Below are 6,810 nucleotides of genomic sequence, written 5' to 3'. Positions count from 1 at the left end.
CTTGTTATCAGCAGAGCAACTTATCAGCTGACTGGAAGTTGTTAAAGGTGAATGGAAATAGGTGAGACCTTAGCTGGCTTCCACAGAAACTGTTGAGTTCCTCAACTCCTGTTAGGACAATTAGCTAAATCAGGATCTGTTTTATTGCTTCTGAAGAGCATGAATCTACCATTTTCCTTTCTCCTGAAACAGCTGGAATGACTTATACTTGGAGGTAACAATTTGCTTTCATTCCCTGCAGAGTCTGAGGAAGTTCATGGGAAAATTCCCTGTAGACAAGGCCATCAAAATGGCTGTCATGAGGCATGGAGACGTTAAAGTAAACTGATGACAGAAGAATTATGTGTAGGATTTATCCTTCAGTGATCATGTACACTTGCCTTATAAGGACATCCAGGGGAAGTCTCCCTTCGAGACAGCCCATTCTTACTATATTACATCCAGAAAAGAGACACACAATTAAGGTGGGCAGGAAAGAATTTGAATTATGGAGAGGTACATGCTTCCTGATGTGTTTGACAGCAGAAATCAGACAGGGAAAGCTGATGAATTCTTACACTTCTCAGGGGAAAAAGTGAATTTGAATCAATGTGACAAAAAATTGTCAAGTGATACTAGCATGCTTCGGAAAAAGCAGTAAAATCCTTCCCATCTCGCTTTTACTACAGAGTTCTTGAAGAACACCTTTTCAAGTTCATTTTAGTTATGGTAGCTTTGCAGAGAAGTCCACTGGAAAATGCTGAAGTACTTTTACCATACTGTGAATCAGAGTATTAATCTTCACTCTCAGCTCTTCACCTACGGGCAAGGATGGTGATACTTACACTGACTTTCCAGCAATCCCTGCAGCTGCTCAGTTTCTGATCTTGAGTTCTGCATTAATGTTGAAACAATTGCACTGATCAGTTTTAATTACTCCATTGGCTCACTGTGGTGTTAAGAAGCAGCACATTGCACAGATTAACGTTATGGGTATTAGCACTTACTCATTTCCTCCTTTTGCCAATGACTCTCATTAATGACACAGAGGTTACATATTTATTATTTCAGTTATGAAAGCCCTTATGGGAGGTGCTGTACAAACAGAACAAAAAGCTGCCCCTACCCCAGGGTGCTCTCAATCCAAAATAAACTCAATACAAAATTACAGATGATGGATTCATCCGGGAAGTGGTTTCGTGGTTTTCAGAGGACTGAAAACTCGTGAGTGGTGAAAAATACCTGAAGATAGAACTTTTTGGAGAGTGGGAGGTGTGAAATGGGGCTGCTGCTCAGGTGAAGACATGCAGGAGAAGTGTGCAGCTCGACAGTTGCAGGAACATCAAATATGAAAGTTGCAGCAGCCGTGACTGTGCATAAGGAGTAAAGTCATGAGCTGGAACAGAGAAGGAAAGTTGTTATTAGCTAATAACCTTTCCCTGTGAGAATCATGGGCTAATATGTACTACTTGTCTCCATAGTTAAAAACTGTTGGGAGCTCTGAAGCCTTATGGCATTTTATTTCAGGGATTACAGTGTCATCAAGATGGACATTTTGTTAAAACTTAGGGAAGTCACTGTTAATGAGTTTTTGGATTTGAAAGTAAAACATGAAAAAGCTGGAGTCTGCATAAACTAGATTATGCATTGGGGCTACATTATGCCTAAAATGTGAAGCTCAGCTTTGAAAAGCAGGTATTCACTCAACTTTCTTCAGGCCAGTGTGTTTTGGGCAGTAAATTAGAATAGCTTTGCAGAATCCTCATCAGATGCTGTGGGTCAAAATGCAAAGGCACAAACATCAGGTCCCCGTGCACCCCATTCTGTTCTGTACAGTACATAGTGCTGTCAGCCTGGACTCATAAGTTTGCACAGTTTGGATTTCTGCCCCTTAATTTTGATGGGAAAAACATGAGGTTTGTCAAGTTGGACCTCCCAGAATTTTAATTTTTTTTCTGTCAAAGACAACCTTATCAGTTTTCCTTGTGACTACATGAGTGTTCAGTCTTCTGGCTTTTACAGGAGGATCCTCAGACCCATATTTTTTGGCATCTGCTTTATAGCTGGAGAGCTGACAGTCTGTATTAAAACATTGTGTGTTTTCATGAGCAGCCTGACAGTGCTGCCAAGAGATCCCTTAAAATCCTCTCCAAATTTTCAAATCTCTTTGGAGTATTTTACTGATTTTTCTGCTATTGCATTTGACTCTGCTTAAAGAAGTCATGACACAATGCACTTTACTCATGTGCTACTGAAAATCGCCAAAGCAAGTCACTTATACACCAAACCCCATCTATTATTCTATTTTTAACTGTGTTCGTTTGAACAAACAGCAGATAACAACATCACACTGATATTATAAATAATAATATCAGTGAGATAGCACGTAAAAATTTTAGGAACAGTCCATTAATGAGAAATGACTCCTCCTTGTTCATCCAGAGGGGTCTCCGCCAACCTTGTTCCAAGGGCAGTCAGAAGTCTCGTGTTGTGTAAGTGGTCTCTGTTACATTCTGCTCCCTGTATGAGCTGCAGGCTTCACAGCAGGATACTTTATCTTTGATTGCATCATTCATGTCTAGCAAGAACAGGACATCTCAAATGTTGTTTTTACACTTTTCAACACCCAAATGGGAACTGCAGATTATGTTTGCTATGTCTCACCTCAGGTGTGGTACTAGAACACAGTTGTCTCTGTGCAGCATCCCATTCTTAGTCGCAGTTTTGCCTGGTTTAGGGGGGAAGTTGCACAACCTTTTTTGTTAATGGCTACCCATTTAAAATCTCATCTAAGATATAAAATGGCAACATGTATTGTTAACTGAGCTTTTTTTAATTTTGCCTTTTAGAAGCATACAGCAGGGTAAGTTTACTTCTTCCTGTACTGTGAGTGGATAAAGAAGCTATTTAAAGCATTTCTTCTGCGAAATGCCTGATGTGAGTAAAGACTGAGTGTTAAATCCATTATATAAGGGATTATATTCACCTTTCTTTGTCCCAGCACCTTGCTGTGTCTCCCCATCGACTCACTGGGACCTGGTGAAGGTCACAATCTGTGCCTGAGTCACCTATTGAAAAGTAAGCATAGTAGCACACTGGAGGTGTAGCAAGGGTGATAGCAACTGGCATTGGTGTGTTAGAGAGGTTTTAAATGTTAAGGGAAAGGGTGCCATGGCAATAGCTGAGGAAGTGACTTGGGGGTGGTGTTTTCGTACGGTGTCATCAGGAATGGTTTGCCTGAAGTCTACAGAGTGAAAAATGTACTCTGTAATGTTTCTGGCAGTAATTCACAGTCATTTCTGGTACAAATGGACACAGCTCTGTTCTATTTATGGAAGGTTCCTGTAATGTGTGCAGGCTTCCCACTGACTTCAGTGAAGCTGTGCCCACTTACAAGGCTTGTGAACCTGGCCCGTGAACTCTGCCAGTCACTTATAAGGTCTGAGACAAAAAGCCAGGCTGAAAGCTGTCAATATTTATGTAATTCTGTCTGAAGATTGCTATCTTGGGGTGAGCCCAGCAAGGAAGAGAAATTTTGTGTGCTCAGACCAAAACTAGTAACATTTAAGTACTTAATTTTTTTCCCTGGGAGATTTGTCCATTAACTTTAATGAAGCTTTTTCTGGGCTTACAAATCTGAAGAGAGCTATTAAACAAAAGGGAGAGAGTTTGCTTGCCAGGCATTTTCTCTGCTCCCTTGGTTCTGTTTCTTTATAGCCAGAGAAACACTTTCAGCAATATATCTTTAAAGCAATCCTAACACTTAGTGACCAGTTAAGTAAATCCCACTTGTTAAATTCTTGTGGCTGCATTATGCTGGGAGCCTTACTCTGAGGGCCCTGTTCTGTCACTGCTTGTTTTTTCCACATTAAATGAAGTGACTTGGACGGGATACACAGATTGGTGATGAAGGAGAAATCCTCTTCTGCCACTGAAAGGTGGCACGGTGCAGCACTAGAGCTGTTACTTTCCGCTTCTGTAAAAGGTAAGCCAAGAAACTGGTTTGCTTTCCTAGACCTCAGGCTAAAGGACAAAGCCTGGATGCAAGACAGTAGCCAGAAGCAAGCAAGTAGAAGGGCTTCTTTACTTGTGGCTCCCGCTTCTGAAGCAGGAGTGAAAGGATACGTGTGGGACTTGCTATCTTAGGTCTCTTTGCTTTGTTCTTGGACCAGTGGAATTAGAAAACTAAATGGCAGTGAGCCAGTCTTGGTGCAGTGTCTCACCTCCACAACACCTGCAGTGCCCTCTTCCCCTCACAATGTTGACCATAAGTGTCCCAAAAAATCTTACAGGTTCCCATTTGGAATTCCAGGGCTTCCTGGGGACAAAAAGCTGCAGCTGCTGATGTCTTTCTCCCAGACCAAAGAGACAAATGACGCCTACGTCCATCTGCCTGCCTTCCCTGCAGGGTGTGTGTCCCTCCTGTAGCCCTTGCACTTACCAGCCCCTGACTCCCTTCACAAACACCAAGGTACCACATTTATCTTTTGCTCTTTGGTGGGATTGAGGCCCAAACATTCCGGATGGGCTCCAGTTTAAGAGGAGCAGCTTATCTGTACACGTACCATTGCTGTTATAATCTTGCAAATAAAAAAAAAAAGTGTCCAGGGTTTCTTTGTGTGCCATATCTCTTATTTCAATTACAAAATCCCACTCAGAAGTCATAGCTCAGGAGTTCTGGCCTAATTTCTCTTACAAATTGCTTACATGGATTTCTCTTGCTTGAAAATTAATTGACCATACAATAAACTATTTTCCCTTGAGCAGGGACTATTCTGTTTCCTATGACGTTACAGTAAGCTGTCTTTGGGCCAAATATTTAAAGGTATTTAGGTGCTTAAAGATGCAGGTAATGTGAATTTTCCGAAATACCTAGCTGCCTAATACACAGTGATTTCAGTGGGAGTTGCCATCAAAGAGCTTCTAAAAATCCCACTGTGCACCCATCTGCTCCTTTAAGCACCTGAATTCCTTTAAAAAACAGGTCCTTCCCTCCATCATTGGAGACAAATTTTATTTTTCATAATGTAGACAGAGCTTCTTAATACAGTTTCTTGGATATTGCCTGCCACCTTTAGCTTGTTTTCATTGTTTTGATTATGATGTCAAATCTAGTTGATGATCATGTTTATGCAGTTCCAAGCAGAGCGTGGGCACACAGCATCTATCCTTTATGACATGAACTTGGCACAGCAGCTAATGTTAATAAATCAGGGCTAAGAGGTTTGTAGGCAAGCAAACTGTCAGGAAGTTACTGCAACTTTTGCAGTATATTAAACGATCTGTGTTTTGTTCTAACTTTTTAAACCCTCTTTGAAAACCAGTACTCTGTTTCTCATTAGTTGGTCTTTGATCCAGTGAAAATATCAGTCCCTTGAGTTAATATTTCATCTGACTATGAGGCCATGTAATTTGCTACGACACTAAGTCAATAGGTCTCTGCTGGCTTACCCCAGCAGGACTTGTATGTGTAGGCAAAAAATTCTCTGCAAAACATGAATAATGTGGGTCTAATCAAGAATTTATTTCTTTGGTTAACCAGAGGAAAAAAGTGGAGTGTGAACATCAGTCCATCTAGGCACAGAAGGAGCTTGAGGGAAAGAAAACATTTCACTTTATATCAATTCACATTCTCAATTTAATACATAAGGAGGAGTGTCAGGACATGTACATCTTGCAGAGCCACAGAAATAGCAGTAGATTGATCTATCATTATTTACCAGCTTAGCCATCCTGTTCATGTGCTTTCTATTACAATGTACTTGGAAAGCTCAGACAGTCCTTCTGCATTAACCTCCACCTTCTGTCCTCATCCTTCCCTTTGGCAGCCCTGTGCTGCATTCTGAAATTTTAATTTCATTGCACAAGGTGCTATAGAATGAAAATAAACATTTGTCTGTGGAGAGTTTGCTGAGTCTGGAATATTCAGTGTGGCTGAAGCTAATTTAAAAACAAGCAACTAAAATTGTGCTTTTACTTTTTAAGGCTTTTCCAGCAATATTTCATTCTGTGGTCTCTAAAGGAGCGAAGCATTTACGAATATGCATTAATCCTCACTGGGAATTGATCCAGAGCTTGTTTTAAGCATATGCTTAAGTGGTTTGTTGAACTGGGGCCATGGCTGCCCAGACCCATCTCTGGATGAGATTTAATTGAGCAATGAGTACATTTGAATTCATTTACTTGTATTTGTGTGGTTTGATTGAGATAAATATATAAAAATTATATAAATATATATATTTCTGAGATTTATAAGGATTTGTGCACATCTGATGTTTGAATTCATTGTATGAGAAAGGGTCAGATCTCTGCTATGACTCTGCAATAAAAGAAGTCATCTTTAGTGCAATACTTGCCTGATACTGTGTCTAAAGGACAAGTAAATATTCTGTAATGTTTTCACTATGCTGAAAATAGATCTTTATTGTGTGATTTTTGATCCTTGCTTGGTTTTGGCTTGGTTTTTTTTTTTTAATTAATTTATTTTATGGCTTCCATTCCTGTTTTGGATATATGGTGAGGAAGAGCCTTATTGTAGGGGAGCCTCCTGCTCTGGTTGATGTGTGAGCACATCACTGACCCACTGCAGCTCATTCATGAGTTTTCAGCTCTGACAGGTTGAATGCCCAGAGTGGTCACTGATTAGACTGCCACTCCTAATATTCTCATCCCTGCAGTTATCAAGCAGGAAAATAGTGACAAGTAAATCCAAGCAGCGTGGGAAATGCAGAGTCTGAGAAACCATGGACTTGTTGCATCTTATGGCTCTTACTGAGCCTGCAGTGGCATTCAGTGTGATAGCACAGTACTCTGGATCAGAAAAGGAATCCA

This window comes from Chiroxiphia lanceolata, chromosome 6 (assembly GCF_009829145.1).
Source record: "Chiroxiphia lanceolata isolate bChiLan1 chromosome 6, bChiLan1.pri, whole genome shotgun sequence".
NCBI classification, from domain to species: domain Eukaryota; kingdom Metazoa; phylum Chordata; class Aves; order Passeriformes; family Pipridae; genus Chiroxiphia; species Chiroxiphia lanceolata.
The sequence above is the reverse complement of the archived record's forward strand: the minus strand, read 5'-3'. Positions refer to the sequence as shown.